General features: G+C 38.5%; 1 protein-coding gene across 5 annotated transcripts in view; it reads left to right on the top strand.

The window, feature by feature from the left end:
• The window catches only part of TAFA5 (TAFA chemokine like family member 5), a 436,638-nt gene that overhangs the window by 101,946 nt on the left and 309,383 nt on the right, over positions 1-25,309 (top strand). The window contains exon 1 of one of the 5 annotated variants that reach the window (XR_011697520.1): positions 13,017-13,891. The exons of the other annotated variants lie outside the window; for them this stretch is intronic. The gene's annotated coding sequence lies outside the window, so the exon portion shown is untranslated. Of the gene's footprint in view, positions 1-13,016; positions 13,892-25,309 lie in introns of those variants that run through there. 5 annotated transcript variants of the gene reach the window in all.

The following is a 25,309-nucleotide window of genomic DNA, read 5'->3' as shown; positions in this document are numbered from 1 at the left end:
GCAGTTGTCCCTCCAGATATGATCTCATTAAAACTGAAAATACTGTGTGTGTCTTATTATTGTAGAAATAGTTTATCCAAAAGGAACTATTCAGGGAATACAGCTAGCCTTTCTTTTTCTTTCTTTTCTTTCTTCTTTTCCTTCTTTCTTCTTTTCTTTTCTTTTCTTTCTCTTTCTTTCTTTCTTTCTTTCTTTCTTTCTTTCTTTCTTTCTTTCTTTCTTTCTTTCTTTCTTTCTTTCTTTCTTTCTTTCTTTCTTTCTTTCTTTCTTTCTTTCTTTCTTTCTTTCTTTCTTTCTTTCTTTCTTTCTTTCTTTCTTTCTTTCTTTCTTTCTTTCTTTCTCTTTCCTTCCTTCCTTCTCCTTTCCTTTCCCTTTCCTTTCCTTCTCTTGATTCCCAAAACAAGACTTCTCTGTATAGTGTAACATTTTACATTATCTGAAGGAAAATATTTTGGTATCAAAGTCATGTTCTGGATATGATGCCTCCTATTCTGAATGTGATGATCAGGGAATTCTCTTTCACAGCTCTCATATATCAGTACCAGTTATGGTCCATATAACTGTCATTGTTTCAGTAACCTGCAAATTTGTTGCTGTAATGAAGTTTCCTGATAAACAAAGTTATTTTTCTTTATTAAGTCAGTGGTTGTATCTACAACTGAACAGAAAGGCTTATTGTTTTAAGATCTGAGGTTATATGTAACATATTTTGAAATGCTGTATATGGACAGGAGAATATAGTCATGGTTACAGCAGTGGGCAGGAAATCACAGTTTTGAGTCTTGGCTGTGCCACACACTTTCTGTGTGATTTTGGACAAGCCACTCTTTGTGCATTAGCTAATAATACTATCTCTATCTCCCAGGGGTGTTGTGAGAATACATTCATTAATGTTTGTAAGGCGCTTGGATGCTATAGGGATGGGGCCATATAAGCACTTAGAGAAACAATCCATTTTTGCTACAATGTGTATCTCCCTGACTAAGGACTTTTTTGCTGGAAGTTTGTCATAGATGCTTGTTATGAATAAATCTACTTTATAATGATACAGTGAGGTTATACTGCCTTTTGCAGTGAAGCTTCCCTTTAGTATTCTGAACAGGTGCAAACAGTCATAAGTTTCAAAACTGTTCCCAAAGAAAGACAATACTGTTTCACAGTCAGACATTTGAATAGAAAAGATACCTCTTCTGTTTCATCTAGGTCAAAACATGGAGGATTATTTACATCTGTGTCTGTCTTACAAATAGTTTATTCTATTTCAAGCACTTCTCATTACATTGTCTAAACTATCTCTTCAGGCAAGCCATTTCATTGCCTAATTGCCTTTAAAGTTAAACAGTTTGCTCAAATGCCTATCCTACTTTTTCCTTGTGGATATAGGCTGCTCTTTCACTCTGTCCTTTCTTTCTGAAACAACCTTCACTCACATGTATTTGGTTCAGACACACTGCACAGTTACTGAAGGTTAACCAGGTATTGCTTTAGTGCTGATGGGAGGTAAATTGGTAAGCTACTCTAACTTGATTTGATAATTTACTTGGCTGAGTGCTGGTCAGTGTTAAAATCTGAATATGGGGCTCAGGGCATTAGCACCAAGGAGCAGAAAAAGAGTATTCAATATTTCCAAGGCTTTTGCAGAGGACTTGGTGAGAGATTTCCAACCTAGGGGAAAAGGTGCTGAAAAGACTTCACAGAAGATTTTGTTTTGCTATGACTTGGGATTTTTTTATTTATAGAAATTAGTGGCAGCAGACAAACTATGCAAGTAAGAGATCTGGAATACTGTGAGCAGTCAGTGAGGACAATGAAGAGGGCTCTGAAGCTTTGGAGGCTCAGAAAACAAGATATCTGTTGTGCTTCCATGTAATTTGAGGACTGAGTTCAACCAAAATGTTTATGAAAGCAAGGGATCATTAAAAAATACAGATCCTCTAAATGTCCCAATGGTGGGAAAAAATATTATGTCTTTTCCTACTCTATTAAACGCAAAGAATTGACATGGTCTTAAAAAATATCCAGCTGTAGAAAATCAGTTTATTGCAGTTAATTACAAGATGTAAACCTACAGGAGAAAAGGCTTCATTTGTTCTGGGGTTCATGAAATCGCTTGTTTGCCATGAAGTCCATCCCTCCACTATTGTTTTTTGAATAGGTACTGAATAGAAGTGGTTTTAATAATGTTTCCCATATGAGTGGTAGTGTAAATGCTTCTCAAGATTACTATTATTTTAAGCTGTAGTTAAGGTTTTCCTCACAATGCAGAAGAGAACTTTGTAATTTTTTTAACTTCTCTCTATGAATATTGAGGATTGAATGGGGTTTATATCCTCTATTATACACATACATAACATATACTAGTCTGGACAGAAAAACTAAAAATGAAAGAAAGACATAATGTATACTATTGCAGTGTTGTAAAAAACTTATTACAAAAGGACACACAAGCATTAACTCCCAATCTTCACTTGAATTCACAACCATCAGGCTGCTCCCAACTTCATGGATTGCTTTTTTTTGGATTTAGCAAAAGACTCAGTACAGCCATCTTTTTTTTCAGCTTATCAGTAAGTGCAGGACCTGTTTGAAGGGATTCGTAATCAGAATTCTAGATTTGTAATATAACTTGTTGTAGGATTGAATAAAAAAGTATCAGTGAAGTCAAGGAGAGGAAGCTTCATTTCACAATTGCTAGTGAAGGAGTATTTTGTTTCAGTTGTTGCATACCCTAACATGTATTTTCAGTTTTTACTTTATGTTTCTCTTTGTTGAGCAGCATTTTAGTAAAATCCTTTGTTGCCAAAATTTCCTGCACAAATACATTTTTATAGTGCAGCAACACTAAAATCTTTACCAAAATGTTGAGGAAAATTATAACTCAATGGATTACTTTTATCTTCTTAAAAATTAGGCAAGTTTTATACTTTGTGACAAAATAATCCTCTTTGAGACACTGTGTCCATCATCTCAAAATAATTGGGATGATAAAGATTACTAGAGTTTGAAAACAAATTCAGAAGAAAAAGATACTTGTTACAAGCTTTGGTTCTGACAGGCAGCCAATTAAAAAAAGGAATCACCACAAACAGTAGGAAATTCAAAGTTTTGTTAAAGAATTATTGTCCTATGTTGTCTCTGTCAAAAGGAAGATTACACATCTTTTGATAGCATACCTGGAAAAGAAAAATAAAGCAGTTAGACCTACTGAAGTGGTTACATTTGCATTACTTTGTTTTTGTGACTGCCCTCTCAAGAATGCTTTTCTATATAAGAAGCAGCAGGGTACATAATCTGGAAAGAGTAAGGCCTTTTTCTTATGGCAAAGTAAATTGCAGCTATTTCTCACGATAGGAGGTCATTGGCCATCTACTGATTCTATCCATTTTGATAGGAAAACATTACTGATAAACATCTTCATACCTATGGCATGTCGTTAGGATTGATACAAGTTGCACATGTATTTCAGCAAAATAACTTCTCCCTTGCTGATCCCTCAGGTGGTACTTAATATACAATTAGATGTTACCTTTCTCATACTATTTGATATTTCAGTTTAGTTCATAAACATAAAGTACACACCTGCTTCTCCTACTGCCCCTTATATTGCTCTAGAATGATTATGAAATCAATTATTCTAAAACCTAATGGAAGAAAATAAAAATCTGTTACATGTAGGCAAAAAAAAACCAATATAAAATGTGGTTGTCATTCAAAATAATCTAAGATCTCCTTTTTAAACATAGCAATTATTCTAGTAAGTATACTGTGTTTTGCTAGACTTGTTTCTAGAAGTAATTGTCATGTGTTTTGAGAATTTGATTTGTTCTGATTTTATAGATTTCCATTAGTATTCTGTGAAAAAAAAAATTTTGGCACTGTTTCTTCATAAAGATAAAAAATATCAAAAAGCAAGCTGTATGTGGATCCAGTATTTTGTGGCATTAGACTTTCAGTTCTTATTTAAAATGGTTTTACCATGAAGGCTATAACTAGGTAAGTGCTATGTACTATGCTTTAACTTCTTTATAGGGAAGATATGAATACTTAGCCTCTTTCAAAAAGAAGAGGAGAAAGGGTGGGGAGAGGGACTCGTTTACCAAGTTTCAGTTATGTCAGATGCAACTGGATGTGTTTGGCTAACTTTGCATCTGAAATGATGCAAAAAAAAAACCCTCTACTAAAAATCAGTGACAGTCAATTTTATGATCTTAGATACAGTTGTTACATACAGTAGGATGACTGTAAGGGGAGAAACAGCAAAGTCTTCTATTCTAAATCTTCAGGTGTGCGCACTGTTAGATCCACTGATGTTATAGTTTGTTCTGTGTTCATTTCCTTTTGCATTTTCAGACATGATTTCAATTGAATCATTTATGGTTCTTCCATTCAGATTTTAACAGCTATTTTGGAGCGGATAACCCTCAATGGCTGTATATGAGACATTGCCCGGGGTGCTTCCAAGATGCTTTTGAGCTGGGTAAGGAAATCACTGAGTGTTGACACATTCTCAAAGCACTATGGTATGGATTGAGAGCATATAGCTTATAAACTGTGTTACTGACCTATTATGCAATGCTTTACTGACAAAATAGACTATACCAGTTCCCTGAAATGCTAAAACCCCCCAAATAAACTGTTGGGGTTTTTTTTTTGGTGGGGGGGGAAGGAGGGAGGGGAAGGTAACAAGTATTTAAATAAAAAATCCAGTATCTAATCTGTATGTGGTACTTTATACATGAAAACATCTATTCATCATTGCCCACTTCTGATATGTCTAATTCTACTATAGTAGCCATTCAGTGTATAATATTATACTAATCTAATGTCATGTTAGCACTATATTAGTATATCAGTGAGGTAAATCATACTTAGATTTTTACTGTGACTTTAAGGTCAAAGCTGTTTCTGCAGGCGTGCCTTAACCAATATGCCAGTTTAAAACTTATATTAGCATTCAAGCTGTAAGGCCTGTATTATCTTTACTATCTACATATTACTTTACACAATCCTGTTCAGTCAAGAACAACTAGTTTTCATGAGTCATCTCAACTTTCATATATGTCCACAGGCAACTGAAAACATGTGGGCTTGTGAACTTGAGCCTGTGCAGGAAGGACAGTACAGACATGGGCAGTTCATGTGGGGGTTTGACTAAGTGTGCACTCAGTGAAGAAATCAGAGAAAGCTTTCTATCTCTTGTTAAATACCCTGCTGATGAGTATGATGATTGGCACAGTCCAGCACAGATGTGATGCTAAACCCTCCCAGGACCTGGCACTTCACTTCTTCTCTATTTAAGATTAAGCAGTGTCCAGGGAAAGTGTATAATTCTGCTGGAGAGAAGGATGTTCTATTTCTTTCAATGTTTGTATAATGCTCTTTATAATGTTTTATCCAACTGAAATCCAGCTGAATCAGCTACAGTATCTCCAGGATTTTTCCACAAGTTATTTCAGTGTACTGTCACTCCCCATGTGCCAGAGGCCCTATTTTAATATCTGGCTTTTTTGTTAAATGCCAAAATCTTAGATGTTCCATTTCATGTTTTAATTAAAGCTTTCTATTTTAAAATGATGTAAGCATGCCAAAAAATGGTTCCTATTAGAACGGTGTAATTTACAACAAAATCAAAAAGGTTGTTTCTGTCTTAAAATATGCTTTTCACAAAAGTTTTGTGAAAAGGTGCTATGCGGCAGCTACTTCATTAAGTATAGTAAGATATAGGCCTCCTGAGGTATCTGGTAAATAGAAGAAATAAGCTTCCTACAAAAACAAAGAGACAAGAAAATAATGAAGAGGTTGTACATGCAAGAGAAGGATATATTAATCTGCAGCTCCTGCCATTATCACACCCAGGTGTACATAGATGAGCCTCCAATGTGTTAATTCCACAGAGTCTAGTAATAAATCTCAGATTAAGTTTCAGTAATCCATTTTCATCCTACTGGAAAAAAAAGTCTTACACCATTTAGTATTAACTGGCTATATTTAATAATAGCTACAGACTTGCTAATATTTCTCCTTGCTATCAAGAACTAGTGGATTATATTATACATGAATGGCTTGTAAAATTATTGTTTTATATTTCAGAATGGCCAAATTTGTCTTCTCCGATTAAAGACTGTAAATTTAAAAACCATTTCACCTTTACTTATTCCTGAATACAGACCCAGAAGAAACTTTATATATAAAATTCTGTGTCTCTTTAAATGTCAGATCTCTTGAAAACATGAGTTTTCATGTTAAAAAAAAAAAGTGCCATAGTGGTAAACCAATTTTAATTTATACTTAAAATGTAATAATTGTTAATTTTGTGCATGTAACAATTTTCAACTGTTAGTGTTTGGGATTTTGAATAATTTTTAAAGCATCTGTGCTTAACATTTGTCTGAAAAATATGTATTTCCCCTCTGCTAGCTTAATAGCAACCAAAGATTACCTCTTCCCTCAATAGTATCACCAAACGTGCTCAAACATTACACAGGCAGTTGTCTCTACCTGATATGTTCAGAACCTGCTCTAACTTACTGTGGAGATACCTGGTTTGTTCTGCATATGCTCCACTTTTGCTGCAGCTACCTTTTCTACATATTACTGCAAGAATTGCTAATGGAAAAAAATTAAAGTGGCCATTATGGCCTGACTTCAGCTCCTGATCAATTTTTGTGATATCCAGGTTTGCAGAGAGAAAATCAAAAACTAAAGAAATTTAAGGAAGGTTCTTTGGTTAAACTTAAAACTACAGGTCAAAGAGCATATTGGTTAAGTTGCCAGTGAGTATGAATTTGTATTTAGCTTATTAACTTTTCCACACAACACTTTAGTTGACCATCCCATAAAGTTTTGCTGTGATGTGACTCAGAGTTACTGTGTATTCAGCATGGCTTTCTCTCTGGGTCTCACTCTTAATTAAGAACTTACTTCCTGAATGCTACAGCATTTTAGTTGTATACTTTTGGGATACACTCTCAAGAATTGATGCTGCCAACCGTTGATAACTAAGTTCCCTCAATTTCATGTGTTTAATCATGCTAGTTATAATACAAATCCCTTTTCTAAAAAAGGATTTGTTATTTTGAGAAGTGTTTAAAAATCCAAGTGATCTTAAAATATATAAAAAGTAAAAAAAATAAGGATATGCCACTCGATTTCATTGTGATTTTTGTGAATAGCCTTGTAGTCATTGGAATGTTTGAGCCTATGCCTTGCACACCAGTCTTAAGTGTGAGTTTCAATAATTATATGCTCTCTCTGAATTATCATAGAATCACAGAATGGGTTGAAAGGGACTTTTAAAGATCATCTAGTACAAGCTCTCTACCATGGGCAGGGACATCTTTCAGTAGATCAGGTTGTTCAAAGACCCATCCAACCTGGTCTTGAACACCTTGGTATCATTTCAAGACAATAATCTTACATCTGGAGGCATGTAGAAAGGCCCTTAAGACCTTATACAATCTCTCTTTTAGACTAGTAGTTCTCCTTTTGATGTGAATTCCTAACTATTAAGGTCTTTTTAGATCAATGAAGTAATATTTTGAAGACAAGAATAGATAAAGGCCGCAGATAAACCAGAAAAAATGGGAGTAGGAAAGGGTGGGCAGACAGACACTGCAGTAATACAGGTTCTCCATCAAGACATGTGTGGTTCTTTAAATTAAATTATGAGTTTCTTTTTCCTCTCAGATATAAAGTTATCCATAGGCAGCCATCATGTATCATAGAAATTAAATCCCATCATTTAGCTGTCTCTTTCTTCAGACATTAGAATATTTCTTCCTGAACAGGTTGTGTGAAAACTTGGTACATCTTGTATGTAAAAAAAATTAAAAATTCATAGCCTGGAAGGCAAGAATGAGTTTCAGCACTGCAGATTCTTCACAGAGGATATGCTGCCTGGATCCCTCCTCATTGGTAGTTCATTCATTATAGCTCATGTATTTTCTCATATGCATACTGGCACTATAGTTCCTTGGAATCTGTACTGGTTGCAGATACCATCAGTGTAGGAGCTGTATTTTTTAAGGCTCTAAATTTTTAATCCTAGAGGCATTGAGGGTTTTCTATGTACAAAATTCCCCAGGTCGTAGTGCTGTCATTGTTCTCAGTAGAAAACCTTAATTGCAGAGCTAGTTGGATAGGAAGAGTTGGATTAGCTGGCAGTGTTGTCTGGAAAATCTTTCAGCTGTGCAATGTTATCACTTCCCCTACGTCCCCCCACCCCCCCATCCCTGAGGATTCCTAGCCTACTGCATTTGGTGAGATACATATGTTTTCCCCAGCTACAGGAGCTGTGAAGGGTTCCTCTGGGATATCTAAGTATAAATACCCAAGTGTGTCTTCAGTTGCTAGGTTATTTTTAGTCAACGGGTGGTTACCAAGTCATCTATAATTGTGCTGTTAAATGTGTCAGAGCAGCTACTGCAAATTGAGGTGCTCCCTGTAACAGGTTGAGCGTATAAAGTAAAATGAAAGAGGACAAAAGCAACATTTCAGAATTGAGCTGTTTAAAGATTTTAATTATATAAGGGGAGATTGGTGGGCCTATATGAGTAGGATGGTACATGGATAGGGGAACATGGTAGCATAGTTTGACTACACTACACATAGTACCAGTGACTGGTATATTGTGTCATTTCAGATATGTGATTGGGGAGAATTTCCCAGTGGTTCAAGGGATCAGAGTGGTCTTAAAGGACCTTTCACTTCTTAGGCAGGTCCTGTAACTACAACAGTCTGTAGTGGCCAAAAGCTGTTGCCAGCTAGTGACTGCTATGTGGGAGAAAGTGCAATGAGTTCCCAGTGGACACCTGTCTGCATGACACGAACTGTTGGCATAGTTCTTTCTCTGTAAGGAGAAAAGAGGAAGAAAACCATACCTGAAGAGAAAGCCAGTAAGATGGTAGGAAGACATGAACAGCAAAATAATGCAACTGAAAAGCAAAATGAAACAATAAAACTTGAAAAAGCTCCCTAAACCATCAAATGTTGTAAATAAACATGCATGTAGCAAGAAAATTGCACATTGGTTATTCTAAATTATATAGGCTGTGCTACACTTTTCATGAATCTGCCACTAGGAGACAGAACAGGAAGCAGGCTATGGTCTGCCAAAAACTATTAAAGACGTATTAGATGTTTATGGAAGGGTATGGTCAAATGGATGTTTATTTGTGGTTCTTACGGTAGTTGCAACATGTCACAAACCAGGGATGAGTAACACCTCTTTAGAGATTTATTTCTACTTGTGGCACTTTCCTAGCATCAGCTGAAGATCAGGGATAAAATTTTGAGGACTGCTGTAGTTCTGACTAGCTCAGAAGCAAAGAAATGCCAGCCATTGGTGTGCAGAAAACAGGGGGAAAAAAGACTTAAAAGCTGCAAAAACTAATTGGTGGAAATATATCCATCTGTATCCATTCCTATATATTCAATATATCTATTTTGGTTAGATTCAAAATGGAAAAGTATTTATAATGCCACTTCATGCATATGTGAAAGATGAACTGGGTGAATTTCAACAAAATAAAATGTTAAACTTAGCATCAGGAGAAACATTCCAGCTGAGAGAACCACTGAGCTGGAATAATCACCTCAAGTGACTGGTGACAGACTATTGCCTTAGTAACTCAAAAGTAACAAAAATGAAATCCAGTGGACATTGGCAAAGATTTGGTCTAGATAACATAATAATAACTAATCTGCTCTATTTTTTTTTCAAAGCCAGTAGTAGTTTCCAAGTTTGTTACTTAAAATGGGATAGCATCATATCTTGTGCTCCTGCATTTAGATCTGCATTGGCCATGCATAATTTGGGGGTCTACTGCCTGAACAGGAGTAAAATAATTATTCAAAAGGCATTTGGCACATGAGAATACTAGGGCCTCACTTACAGATATGTGGAACACAAACTGAACATTTTTTCCAGGAATTTTAGCAGATTTTTTATTAATAAAATATACCAATAGTGAAGAATGATTCTTACAAAGTTGGGTAGAGTTTTCCCACAAAAATAAATGCAAAGTATAGATAATTTATTAAAATGTTTAGAGTTGAGCAAAGGCTGCTGTCTTTGCTACAGAGCTTGAGTTTTAGTAATTCTGTAGAACTCATTGAATTTTTGGTAAAAAGAACAAATGAGCTGTATTTCCAAAAAAACTCCATGCATTTAGAAATTATGCATTTCATTTTTCCTTTTCTGTAAGATCTCAGAAGAACTTCTGTCTCTTACACATTTGCTTTTGCTCCTTGATCATCAGGAAAATGCATTCCTCACTACTTTTCCTAGCTGCAAATGCCTTCTATATCGGAAATGTCTTCCAGTGCCATCACCATCCTACAGCAGCTTTCAGTTGCTCAGCATTGCTCCTTTAACATTAAAACACAACCAGAAAAGCTACCATGGAGTGTTACCTAGCAGAATCACAGCCTTTTGCCTCTGTATTTCTGGAGATGGATGGGGTTGGAGCTCTGGACAAAACTGTAAAATTCACAGTGAGATAGGTTTGTAAAACTGTCATGGCCTAAGTAGCTTAGAAGTTGTTTTGACAAGAATTATTACAGTAGCTGGAGATGCAAATCTTAACAGACTGAAATATAAGGGGGATTTTTTATCAGTAAATTCTTTCAGAAAATTCTTCCAAAGAAGTTCTAACACTTGTAACTTGAGATATCTTTAATATTTTGCAAATCTTTATGCAAGTGACAAAGAAACTGAAGATGGATATTTTTGAATAGGACTTACTCTGTTTGAAAAGTCCAAAGCTATTTAGAAAACATAAAAAACAGAGTGAATCATATGTAGTATAGCAAAGGGTGGCGTTGCCAAGTACCACTGTCCCCTCAAATGGGAAGTCTTCTGGAATTCCTTGTTGCTATGAGACTAAATATCTCTGTACAGTGTGAGAGCTGAACCAGATTTTGCTCCCACTTACACTAGTGTGTGTGTAGAGTGACTCCTCTGTGGCCTGGGAGCTCAGTGCCACATTCTGATGTCTTGCTTATGAAAGGGTCTGATCCAAAGACCACAGAAACTCAGAAGTATTTCTCTAATTCAGAAGCTCAAAGAAGTAAGACTAGTTTAAAATGGGAGAAGGGCTACCATCCTGCACAAGAGGAGCAAGGAGCAATTTGGAGATTCTGACCCATTGACATTAGGTCTTCATGTGCTTTGAGTAAAAAAAGAAAGTAATGGGTGGTAAAATTTTTCAGAGGATTTCTCCCTAAGCATATTCTAACTGAAAGATACATTTGCTTGAGCTATGTAAACTATAAAATTTGACACTTTTAAAATCCATTTATCTGTAGACTTTACAGCTGCTATGTCGGGGGTGGGGGGTATTGGGAAGAACTTGACACTTTCTTCTTTCACCCAGAAGACAAATAAACAAACAAAACCCAACTTGAACTGTGCCCAAGCATGGCCAATTTCTCACCAAAGTGTACATTTCAGAATGAAAGATTTACAGTGGAATTTCTCTAGTGTAGCTATGACATTGCTTTAACATTGCATTGCTGTAATCTTCAAATATAGCAAATGTAATATATGGGTTTATAGGGATTTATGTGAAGTTTAAAATTCAAAAGATGGTTGTTTTTAATGTTTCTCTCTGCTATCTCTGAAAAACCAAAAGGCACAGGGATGAGTTTAACAGACATCATCAACAGCAACAGAGATGTTTGCCCAATGAAAATGCTGATCTTTTATTAATCTGCTCTTTCAAGCATCCAGAAACCCTCCTGGTTTCTTAAAATTAAGAAAATATTTCAGCGTTGCAAAAAACAAAACAAAACACAACAAAACAAAACAAAAAAACCCAAAAACCAAAACCAAACCACAAACAAAACAACAAACCACAAACCACAAAACATAATAAATGCAGACGTGTAACCAAGACGCTGTGAAAACAAAGCTCTCAGCGCCCAAATATTTCTTTACTTCGTTTAAATCCTCAAAACTAATGGATGACTATCCCGGAGGAATCGTGGTAGCAAACCGGCCGTCGGTGCGTTACCATCGTTGCCAGTGTTGACCAGTGCATTTACAGCCAGCTTGAGTAGCACCGCAACTTCTAGCTTGTCGCGGGGCTTCACGGCGGGGAGGACCCGCCGCTGTACCGTGCCGTGCCGGGCCGTGCAGCGCTGCCCGCCCAGCTCTCTTGCCGTCAACCCTCTGCCCGCAGCCTCCTGCGGTGCCGTGAACCGCACCTGCCCCTGGCCCTGCCTTCTCTGCTGCACCTCCTCTCCCCGCACTGTGCGCCCGCCGCTCGCCCCCCGTCGGCCCCGCTCTGCGTTTCCCCGCGCTCCGCCCCGCGGGGCCCGCGCCGGCTGCGGTGCGGAGCACGCACCCGCCGCGGAGGTTGCGCGGGGCAACGGCGGCGTTTGAACGCTGGAGACGCGGAGCCACCCCGCCTTCGCGGGCGGAGGGCACCAGCCGGGAGCGCGGCTCGGGCAGCCCCCTCCGTGCGGCCGGCGACACTTCAGCGCGCCGCGGTTACCCCTGCCCCGCACCGCCGAGCCGCCGCCGGAGGTCGGAGCGCGCGTAGCCCCGTTCGTCGGAGCTTCCCCCGGGTGCGGAGCGTCGCGGCGCGTCTGCCCCCGGCCGGGACTGCACCGATCCCGCAGCGGCGGAACGGAGCGCGCAGACCCCGCGGAGCGGCCCCGCATCGCAGCACCGCCGCGGCCTTCCCGCCCCTTCGACCGACTGCTCTACGGCAGCCGGCGGCCGCGGCAGGGTCCTTCCCCAGAGTGGGAGGGCGGCAGCAAAATCACAGCTTGTAGCCTTTTTTTTTCCCTTTTTTTTTTTTTCCTGATTTATGACATTCTTTCATCTGCGTTCCCGTTTTCCGCGGGGATGGCTGCAGCGGAGGCATCAACCTGTAGACTGAGGATGCTCCCGCCGTAGCCGGCGCGGCTGCTCGGAGGGCGCGCTGCGGTGCCATCGCCGGGGCGCGGCGGCGGGACGGGGCGACCCCGCGGGCGGACGGCGGGCGAGGGAGCGGGGACGGCCACGGCGCCCGGGGGAGCTCCCGGGGTCGGGCGGCGAGGAGTCCCAAGCGGCGGAGGTGCAAGCCCCAGGGGAGGCCAGCGGTCTGTGCCAGAGTCCCCGAGCAGCCCCGCACTTGCCGAGGACGGAAGAATGAACTGACTCCCCTCCCACCCCCCGCACTGGAGAGGATCTCCAAGCCGGGGGAGGAGGAAGGGGGGGTGCAACAAATTGCCGCCAGCCGGCAGAAGTTGCAGTAAAGAGAGATCCCTCCCCCCCTTCCCCTCCCCGCTCGCTCTCTCCTCCCCGAGCCGTGGCAGCGAGCAGCGGAGCAGCGGCCCGGCGAGCGAGCGGCGCCCGCATCCCGGCGATGCTGCAGCGGCTCCCGCGGATCCTCGGCGGGGAGGGCCCGGCCCCTGCGCGCCCCGCGCCGACCGGCGGCGGCGCGCCCTGAGCGGCGGCGGCGGCCCCGCGCCCCCGCGGCGCAGCGGGCGCTGTTGCGCAACCCTGCCCGGCGCTGCCGGCTCCCTGCCCCCGCCGCCGGCTCGGCGCGGCGCGGCTCCCGCGGAGACGGAGCGCTGATTCATGGGGCCCCGCGCCGGCTGCCTCGGCGAGGAGAGCGCGGCGCTGCCGCTGCCCCCGCGCGGGGTGTGAAGCCCCGGCCCCTCCTCCGCAGCCCCGGGCTCACCCGCCCTGCTCGGGAGTGTGGTCCCTGCCGGGAGCCGCCGCGCCTGGCGCACAGAGGGAAGCGTTGATGCATCGCTGTGGAAATTCATTGTGTGACTTTCTGGGTATTTACTGAGTTTCAGACCGAGATGCAGCTCTTGAAAGCTTTATGGGCACTAGCAGGAGCAGCGATCTGCTGTTTTCTTATATTTGTCATCCACTCACAGTTTCTTAAAGAAGGTAATTATATCTGCATGTCTACATACCCTGTTCTTTAATACTAAGCTCTTTAAGAGGTGCCTTAATTATTTTTACCGTTTCCAGTATGTTCTATTTACAGCAGTGCTTCTAAGCTATTTTTCCTTTCCGTTAAAGCCTTCTCATTTTTTTATTGCTTTAGATAATAGGTAGTGTTAGACTTACATTTTTTATAAATGTGTATATATATATATATATATCTCCGTATCTATATGAAATCTGTAGGATGTTTATATATTCGATGTTTTAGCTGACGTCTCATTTCTTTATGAGGCATGTGTAGGAAATATTTCTTGCTATCGGATGACCACATAACAGTAGTCATCGTGGGAATATTAATAAACAAAAAAACCTTTAACAAGTAAACGTCTTATTTTTATACCGTATCAATAGGCATCCTTTTCCTCTTCCTTATTCAGTACATTTTCAATAGATGGCACTAAAGTTCTATGGAAAGGGCAGGGCAGAGCAAATCCTGGGCATTCAGCATCTTCCTTATCCTCGTTGCTGCTCCGAAACGGGAAGAGGCCTTTGCATGGTTTCAAGGTTCCTGTTTTTTCCACCTTGTGGTCAGAAGATTGTGATTATAATTTACAGGAGAAAGTAGTTTGGATTGTGGGGCAGGCTTTCCTCTTCTTCCCCCCACTCACCCATACTTGAGTTGGATGGAAAAATTATGTTTGATTAAGTGGGTAGAGGAATTTTCTTGGGAAATAACCCTTGTATTGCTTTTTTTAAATTTTGTTTGTTTTCTTTCCTCAGGAAACTTTTTTTTTTTTTTCTCCTCCTGACTGCTAAAATTTCACTGCTTATTTGGAAAGCAAACTGTGGTCTGAGATTCAAGTGTGAACCCTGAGAAATGTATATATATTTTATGGTGTATGGGAAAGGCCAATGCTGTTCTTCAAGTAGTATTAACTAATAGAACAGAACGATATGGTGCACCCACTTATGTTTTTTAGTATTGTAATCCAGTTGAGATTATAGCTGCAGGAAAAGGAGTCCAGCTTAGTTTGAATGCTGGCTGCGCAAAGCAGGGGAAAAACTTTTTTGTGACTGGGACAAAGTTTCACTCAAGGCTGGGCAAAACGAGAACCTTGCAACCACTGAATATCTGTACTGGTTTTAATTTAGTGTCAGCACAAAAAAAGTGCAAGACTGTACATTTTCTTTGTTTTTTTTTTCTTTTTTAACTGACATTAATAACCACTGATTTGCATGATTTGGTTACTTTAGAAGCACATTCCAGATATCTCCTGTGCCAAAGATATTTCCTTTAAGAAACCTACCCATGCTCTAGTTGCATTGTGTGCAATGCCTCATAGTGACTTATTTAACATTCTTTTAAGATGCTCAGACAAGTGCATTTATATATATCTGTCTAATGACATGGCCTGCTTTGAGAAGATTTTGCAGGATTTCAGGCTATTTTTTGACTGTATTTGCCATTATGCTGCCTTTCTTTTTGGTTTTTTCTTTTTTTTGGTTTGTTTTTCTCCCTTCACTCTTTCACTGCTTGAGATCTGTGTTACTGTAAAGAATCCACTAAGGGAGAAGAAGTTTGTTTCCCTTAAAAGATTTCTTCTTGTCTTGTAGAAACAGAAAGCTTGTAAATTTTTTTATAAAAACAGAAACCATGTCTGTATATGAAGGACTTTTAAACACATTTTACTTATTTCCAGCAATTCATAGCATTCATAACGTGGACTGCAGGGAGCAAACTGAAGCTCTTGAGTTTGTTGGATAACTTAATTACATCAGTTTGTTTATATTTGTTCCTGAATTATTTCTGCTTTCTTAAGCCCTGAGCCCTGAGAACTATGTACTGACTGTAAATACAGGTTGGCCGTGTTGGGCTAGTTGTCAGACTTTTCCTAACGGGTGCTAATCTTCACAATAGCGTTTTGACCCCTTCCATATAATTACTTCATCAGTCTGTGTATTCCTTCCTCCCTATAGTTTCAATAATCACACTAAATAGTTTAGTGGAGTTGAATGAACGTCTACATGGTGTATCTGAGCTTTTTCCTTATGAAGAACTTTTAAAATATCCTGTAAAAAAAAATGCTTTAAGCGTAATATAGTCAAACACAGGGCTCTAAGAGAAGGAGAAATAGATAACAATGATTTTAAGCTATATATTGTAAATAGTTTGCAAAATAAGATTTACATTTTCTTTTTTTTGTTTGTTTTTTTAGTTTAAAACCTGGTGTTTTATATTACGTTCAGTAAGAAAAGAAGGGGAAAAAGTGTGAGGGAACAACTAGCAAGTAATTTAACCATATCCCTACCACATCAATTTATTAAGTAAATAAGTATAGAGAAGAATACTTGTGAGATGGCTGTTACCTTACTTTCAGGAGAATTAACACTGTTTCCTGATGTTAGAGTTACCCCTTTACATCATAATTTTATAAGAAGTTAGGAACTGTATTTCTCACTGCACATGATGTTGTTAGACTGTTGGTCTCATGGCAAAAAGACTAATTTCCCATTGGAGCCTAATGAGCTAAACAGGCTTGCTGTTTGTAGCTCAGCTGTGTGGTCGAATTCCTAAGTTAAGTGCTTGGACATTTTAATTTGATTATTTCTTGTGCAGAAGGATAATTTCTTGTAGTCCCAAAGAACATTCAAATAAAGCCACCAGTTTGCCTAGCTTGATCAGATTAGCTGATAGCACATATCTCCTGAGACAATTTGACAGTACAAGTTCATACACCAAGCATCTCTTCTGTATGCAAGACAATTGATTTAAGAAGAATGACATGTAAAATTAATTAAAGTTCTGACTTAATTTATTAATGTATGCTCTTCCATTTCTGCATGTTTCATAATATTTACTGATTATTTTTCCAGAGGCAGTTCCTAACACAATACTGACATAATCTTCACTTCATACAAAATCATGTAATTACCACGTCTTTTTCTGTATTTATTTTCCTTTTACTCACTTAGAATTGCTGAAGTTATCTGTTATGTTACACTCTTATGACCTATTAACACATGTTATTTTTATGATTTCAGTTGTACTGCATGGCTATAGTGTGTAGGACTTTCATTGCATCCAGCTGAAACTTGCTACCAGAACTAAGTCCTCCTTCAGCCACATGCATAAATAGGAGATTGTGTGTTGCAGCAGTAAACGGAGAGTTTTTCATACTATTAATTTCATTTTAGTTCCTATGCTGAACTTAGATTTTCCTCTAAGTAGCCCCGTTGTAATTCTTAAATATTTTTATATAGATTGTCAAGTTAAGGCAGTTTGGTAGTACCACTACATTACTGCTGTATAAGCGCTGTTAGGAAACAGTGAATTCTTGTTCTGAGACGAGTGGGAAAGAGCTGTTTAAATGTCTATTTTCATGAATATGTTTTCTTCAGGAAGTGAAGAATGGGTGACACAGGGTGCCATTTTTCCACACTTAGGCTTTTGTGTTGAAATACAGGTCGTCCTGTGGCTAATCCGTTCCCCTATGTCCAATCTGTCCTTCAGTGTTTCTAAAAGATGAATAGAGCTGTGAACCCAGAAAAGGGTATTGTGATACATAATTGCAGTCCCATGCCTGTCTGATCTTCCTGCAAAGCAGTTTAACATACTCTAGTCAGCTGTAGTCAGTATGAAGTAGTGTTAAAAATTGCAGTATCTAAAGCTTTTTGCATACACCATTGAAAATTAAAAGTAGCTGATTATATTCACTACTTTGTCAGATTTTAAATAATGTGTTATCTATTATTGCTTAGCACATTTAGTTAAAGAGAACTGAGAAGCATTTGAGTTGATGTTACAGCCATCAATTGTGGGAACTGCTTTGCCCCAGACAAATACCTCTTTCACCTGGAAGAACATTTTAACCTTTCAGACACTGCAGTAATGGGGAAGGGTAAAGGATGCAGTTTCTAAATGTCTTTGAATCTCATGGAAAGTAGGGCACTTAGGGAGTAAGTTCAGAAGGTTATGTGTATATGGCAGCCAAGGTGTGTTACAGCCCTGGATAAACTTTAAAGCTTTGTTTTTCCTCTGATTTCTCATTAGGAGATGGGAATGTCTATTTTATCAAAGGTGATTTGATATTTTGAATGATTTATGGGACTAGGGTGATGTGAGCCTTGTTTAAAGAGGGACTACACAGAAATATGGATTCAATCTCAAGAATCCTATTTAAAGTATAGAGGATTGGATCTCGGAGGTCTTTTCCAACCCAATCGATTCTATGATTCAGATCTCAAAACCATATTCTGAATCAGCTGGGTATATGTTCAGTAGTAACCTCTGTAAAATAGGGTTATTTTCTTTGATACACTGCAGTAGTTAAGTAGAGACTAGAGAATTCCAATATTTCTGTTATAACCTGATGATTATGGCTATAAACCATAATTCTAGTATCATTTGTGCAGATTTAGTATATACATATATATGAATAAAGTATCTGTTTAGCACTTTTTATTCATAATTATCTTTTCTGCCTTTGGCAAAAATTATCAATTTTTGGTTACACTTGTTGGCACTTCTGTGTCAATCACATTTAGAGGAGTTTGTGTGACCATAGCAAAAAGTACTAGAGCATTTTCTTTAAAGGAGTGTGTTATTGCACATAACTTCTTTAAGTTTTATACTTAATAACTTTTTTCTGTCACCTTTTTACAGATACAAATATTTTAGCCTTCTCTAAAAATATTGAAAAAGTTTTACGCATATTTTTATGTTTTTAGCAAGTACATTTTGACTGGGACAAAAATAATACAAGCATTCTATTTAGCTGTATAACCCCAAATAATTCTGCTATACCTCTGCTAGTGTTTGAAGATGTCTACTGACAATATAGGCAAGATGATTTTTTGAAGAGCTTTCTCTTCAAATATCATGATAGCTTGAGGAAGCTGATAAAACTAATGTTTACTGCAGTGTGAAAAATTCTGAAGAAAGGAGTTATCTTCTAAAATGTTTTGAGCCTTTGGCCCTCAAAATTTTCCTGAAAAGAATTTGAATGTGACAGTATGACAGATAATATTGGCAGCCTTTCACTTCTTTATTTTTCTTTTATCTTTTAAACATTTAAATATACTTGAAACAATTAAGCACAGTTAGAAAGATAATTGTTTTTAAGAAAGTGGGGGAAAAAACGTGTTTGGATTTATATTTGAGGGTTTTGGGTTTTTTTTCAGTTTACACTTTTATATTTTGCCTGTGTCTCAAAACAGGAAGATAACTTGCATACCAGATGTGCTGCATATGTTGCCTATATATATAGTAAAACTGAGTTGAGGACAATGTGTCCCAGCTGCAAATTTGCATGCTTCTGAAGAGTTTGTTACTTTTAATGCAACATAGTACATTTCTTTCTCCTGTCTGTCTTCCATACTTTTTTTTGTTTGTTTTTTTTTGGGGGGGGATATTGTGAAGAGGCAGATATGAATGAGATTATCAGTGCAGCACATCAGGATAGAGAGATTCACAGAATGCAAAAGTGGTAGGTTTCCTTTTCCCATCCAGGAAGCAGTGTTTGCAGTTAAAAATCCCCAAGTTTGAATAAATGTTACACAGGAAAGAAAATGTGAAAGATAGCCAATTTGGGGATGTTTCTTTGCCTTTTTTATAGTTTTATGGCAACTAAATATAATTAGGAAGACTCAGCTCAGTGGCTGTCTGATAGTGTGACATTGTGACAGCAGAAAAATGAGAAAAGTTCTTGCTTTGAGATAAAATAGCTTTGTATTTGAAATGTTTTGATGTTTTCAGTTATTTGTTGGGCTTTTATTTTTTTTTTTGTTTGTTTGTTTGGTTTTTTTCAGTAGGGGTAGAGAGATATAGCAGTGAAAAGAAGAAAAGCCGAGAAATGTCTCAATCATTTGCTTTTCAGGGAGGCAGAAAATATGTTCTCTATCTGGCATCAGCTGTGCCGCGATATACCAAGAGGGGGAGTCTGACAGTTTTTCTACCATAGAAGGTAGATTTGAAATTGGTTTTTGGTGTTTAGTATGAAAGACGTGTATGTCTTCATGGGGAACTACACCATAGATGGTATAAACCTCCTACTTTTCCTGCCTAAGCAACTTTAAAAAAGCCATTAGTAACCGAATTTCAGTAGCCTTTTTATGTTTGCCTGTTTTCATGTCCCAAGAGTACAAATGATGAATTATAGACCCTTCTCAGGATTTATCAGGACTACCTGTTCTTAAAGGTAGTGTGATAGACTGATGTGAGTCACGTCAAACAGAAGTGCATGCTTTTTAGATCTGCTTTTAATATTTATTTTTCTTGTTTCTTAGCAGGCATATACTGTATCAAATATCAAACTGGAAAAATAAGACACACACAACTGATTTTTTTGAAACTGAACTAAAAAGGCCATGCTGGAGGGATAAAACCCCAACATGTATTTAGAAGTCAAGAGTTCAATATAGTATTGCTAAGAAAACCTGTGCATTTTTTTTATTTGTCAAAATATAGATAAAATTATTCACTTTGCATTATATTTAAAAATAAATTATAATCATATGAAGAAAAGATGGAAGACAATTGTACTAGTGATAACAACAGTATTTGTTTTCTGGTAGCATTTAGATATCCCAGTTGGAATATAGTTGGAATTGGTGGCTCAACTGAATGTTACTGGTCAAAGGGGAGATCTATTCCATGCAGTATCTGGATTTTAAGAAAGATTTCTTCTTCTTGGAAATCTTATCCTCTTGGTATTTACAACCCATAGTGATAGTAGGTTCTGTTTAATAACAAAATCCAATTATTTGCCTAAATGTACCTTCTATGCCTGTTCCAGAAATACAACACAACATAATGAATCCGCCCATTCATTATATTTTACCTTTGGCACCACATCAGTTCACAAGTATATGCTACTCAGAACAATAGATCTTCCTACTAATTGTTGTTAGTCTTGTGAAAAGCAATGAGTAACATGTTTGGAATATGTCCAAACAGCAAATTAACATATAAATAACTAGAAAAAATAATGTAATGGATCGATACCTATTGATATATTTTGTTAGAGCAGATGCTGTACCAGTGTGTGTTCACATGAGTGATGTATTATTTCTGACTGTATAGCAGAAAGTAGAAGATTGTATTAGTCAGGTGAAAAACTGTACTTGTAATAGACAACTATAGTCTGGATCTCAGCTTCTTTCTAACATGCCACGAAGCTATGCGGTATTCCAAAGTCTAGATATTTAATTGCAGTCACACATAAGAACAGATTAGGTGGATCCACAGGAGAACAAAAGGAATACCTAAACCTTTAGAAGATATGACCTGGAAAAGAGAAGTGAACACACTAGAGTCACTGAGTTTAGAGAAGAGCTTAGTAAGATGACAGGAGATTCCAGTGGGTAAAATTCTGCCTTATGAGTAACAAACCATCCTTTTTTAAGGTGGGAAGATCAGAAGAAGCAATGAGTTCAAACTGATTCGAGGGCAATTTAGGCCATACATTGGGAAAGGTTGCTGCAAATTCATGCTGTGCTTTAGGGAAGACTTGCCAATGGCAAGAACAGTTAAGTATTGGAATAAAATTGCTAGTGAAGTTGTGAAATAGAAAAGTTTTAATTTTCAGGTTAAAATATTATCTCTTGGAAACAATATTGTTAAGTTGAAGCAGACAGGTGGACTAGGTGAGTTCCTGAAGTCCTTTCAAGTCCTATCCTCCAAAATGAGCACTTACCTGAATCTTACTTAAGAAAGTTGAAAGATATTTAAACTTCTAACTTTAAGGCAGTTTGCTCTTCTCTGTTGAAGTGAACAGGCTCATGAGAAGCTACCCTAGGATCTGGAAGTAATCAGAGGACAAAAAAAACCCCTGAAGGAAATAACTATTTTTTAAATATTTTTTTAGCTGAATCACACCTTTTTTCCAGGAGGCAGGTTTAATTTAAAACAAAGAAAAAAAAAGAACAGAAAATCTCATGATTAATATAAATAAGCTCATTCTTTTAAGTACTGTTTGTTTCAAGCTCTTTAGTACTTGAAGATGTCCTGAAGCAGGACCTTGCTGTGTTCGCTCTTCATGCACAAAGAGCAGTGAAATGGAAATATTAGTATCATTCTCTTTCTGGTTTTTCTTATAGATGAGGATTGTTGATTTCTGCCAGTCTTTTCTTGTTACCTCAGCACCTGGAGGGCTTCTCTCCAGGTGGCCCTATGGCTACTCTGACCTCTGGTACATGAAGCACAGAAGCAGCCCTACAACAGGGTGAGCTGCAAATGGCTTCACAAGGGTTCTCTGTTAACCTCCGTCTGTCTGGTGCTATGGGTGATTAAAAACTTCGTGCTCATTGCAGTCTGTCATGCTGTGTACCTTGATGTGATACTGTCCAAATTTTGTGACATCTGTATAGTTCTAAATCCAGTAGCAAAAGAAAAATTATCAAATTTTGCTGACAGAAAGGCTTGTGGGTCAAGATAAGGACAGGGAGAGATTGTTCACTGATTACCATCACAGACAAAACAGACTTGATTCAGGGAAGAATTAATTTCATTTGCTGCCAATGCAAATCAAAGTAGGGCCACAAGAAACAAACCCAAATCCTAAAACACCTTCATCCATGACTCCCTTCTTCCAAGACTTTACTTTGCTCCCAGTTTCTCAGCCTCCCTCCCTGAGTAGTGCAGGGGGACAGGGAATGGGACCTGCAGTCAGTTCATCACACATTGTCTCTGTTGCTTCTTCCTATTGATACTCTTCCTCTGCCCCTGCATGGTGTGCTTCCTATGGGACAGTCCTACACCAGCTTCTCCAATGTGGATTATTCCATGGACTGCTTCCTGAACTGTTCCAGTGTGAGGTCCTGTCCATGGGGTCAGTCCTTCAGGAACAGACTGCTTCAGCATGGACTCTTCTCCCCACAGGTCCTGGCAGGAGCCTGCTCCATTGCAGGCTTCCCATGATGTCACAGCCACCTTTGGGCATCCATCTGCTCTAGTGTGGAATGCTCCATGGGCTGCAAGTGGACTTCTGCTCCACTGTGGATCCCTGTGGACTGCAGGTAGACAGTCTGCAGTCAGTCTTCTCTGTAGTCTTCACAGGAATCTCTGCTCTGGTGTCTGAAGCATCTTCTCCCCCTTCTTCTTCACTGACCTTGGTGTCTATTGGGCTGTTTCTCTCCCATATTCTCACTCATCTTTTTTGAATGCTGCTGCTGTTTCTTTTTTTTTTCTCCCTTCTTATATATGTTGTCCCAGAGATGCTACCACCATCACTGATAGACTCGGCTTTAGCCAGCGATGGGTCCATCTTGGAACCAGTTGGCATTGGCTTGACTGGACCCAGGGGAAGCTTGCAGCATCTTCGCACAGAAGAAACCCATATAGCCCCCTATTTCTCCCTGAACCTTGCCAGGCCAACCAAATATATTCACAGTCCACAACTTGTACTTGGAGCTGGTTCTATGTGGAATTTTTTCATGTCTGTAGAACAGATATGCACTACAAACTTGTTCTACTAAGAGGTGTAGAAGACCTGTATACTAGTTACTGTTTTGTTTAGCAGCATCAACATTTCTTAAAAGACAGAAAACAAATTTTTTGGAAGTTACTATATTTCAAGTTAAAATTTCTTTACCCCTTTACACTAGTTTTTTTTTTTAAAAAAAAACAACACTTGTATTTTACATGGTTTTGTGGTGACTGCTAGCTAATCCTGAATTTGCTACTGCTTTATTGTACTAAATTGCATAGTTTTCTGCAGGATTCTTTCAATACAAATTTTGGGGTTTAAGGAAGAAGAAAAACGAAACCACTGCTCCATTATTCAGAGTTGTGTATGTTTTCGAGATGTGCATTGTGAATCTGGGAATAAATTTATCTTCAAGAGAACCCAGCAGTTGTTTGAAACGGTCACTGCTTGAATATCACCTTTATTACGGCTATGAACTAATTGAGATTAAACTAAAGTAGTTGTGAGATGCTCTCTCTTCCTGTGCATCAGCAGTTTCCAGTATCTGTTAATATATGAAAAAAAATATTATTTAGTCATTAAGAAAAAGGATGTGCTTTTGTCTTCTTTTATTCTAGCTTTTGTCTTTGTTTTTCTAAATACATGCTGGTAGATGAGGTAAAGAGTCTTAAGCTTCATTTATTGTGAGAAGATCTTGTAACTGTTTTAAGCATTTTTGTGTATTTGGTCATAAAACTATATAGATTGTACCAGATGCTGCCTTATCTTATTTTATAGAATTGTAATGGATGCTCATGAGTTTTAGAGGCAAGTCTTTAAAGATAAAAATCACTTTGCTGTGTGTTATTTTCTTTGGTAGTACATGGTAGCATCTCCATTTTGTTGAATCTTTTCCATTGTTTTGATTTTAGTAAAAAAAAAAGTTTTTTATTTTAATATTCTAAAAAGTTCTATGTCTTCTCTAAAGACTGTTGAGATATGTATTTTGCCTGTTATTTAGATAATAGTGACATGATTTTCAGGTGGGCTGAAGACCTGAGAATCCCCACTACCTACGGGGGTTTGTATGATAATTTGAGTTGAGTATTTTCTTGGCTATGTCCACTTATTAATTTCATGCCAAGGCTGAAAAGGTTTATTGTAATTACTGGTTAATTCATAACCAGACAAATATCCATTTGTTGTGATATATAGACATCACTTGTAGTGTAAAGTATTTATAAAAAAGACATTGCAAGTTTGTGTATAAATTAGCAATAGCTTTTCCTTTTTGTTGCACTTTTCTGAGCTCAACAGCATTTTGCAAGCCATGTATGGCTTTTCACTTTTAAATAAACTGCCTCTGGTAACAGTCTAAAGAAAGTAATCTGTAAGGTATGAATTTTGAAGTGAGCAATATGATTAGAGAAAATGAGTGCACTACTTGAGGATAAGAATGAAATCCTGTCTCCATGGAAATTGATGGTGAACTTCCTACTGTTTTCAGTGATGCTCCTGTGTGAGCTGCGTTGGGCAGCATTGAGGCTCTACTTCACTATACTTTTGCCTTGATTTATTAACTTGGGAAAGCATTCTTTCCTATCTGTAAGATATGTGAGGCAAATGACTTTGCGAAATAATTCCTACTGAGACGCTGTTCAAACCAACTGATTAAAGCATGTGTTCCACTGGGCAGGTTTTGCTTCACCCTACAGTTCCTCCTCCTATATTTGGGCAGTCCAGCTCCTGGTGACACTGTCTTCTACTGGTAAAATGAGGGTATTTTCCTTGTTCCACAGATTGTAAAAAATATACCTGCTGTGTAACTGCATACCCCAATGCAGTGAATTATTAGTGTTAGTAGTATATGCTTCTGCTTAATTATGCACTTAGGCCTCACCTAGAGCCAGAGCCATACCATTGCAGTCTCTTAACAAATCTAGAGATGCTCACTGCTCACAGAAGAAGTGCAAGAAAAAGATTGTTGAATTATACATGAACAAGTAGTTAAAAT

The sequence above is a fragment of the Pithys albifrons genome, chromosome 3, assembly GCF_047495875.1.
Source record: "Pithys albifrons albifrons isolate INPA30051 chromosome 3, PitAlb_v1, whole genome shotgun sequence".
Classification (NCBI taxonomy): domain Eukaryota; kingdom Metazoa; phylum Chordata; class Aves; order Passeriformes; family Thamnophilidae; genus Pithys; species Pithys albifrons.
Note: the sequence above shows the minus strand (reverse complement) of the source record. Positions and strands in the feature narration are given on the sequence as shown.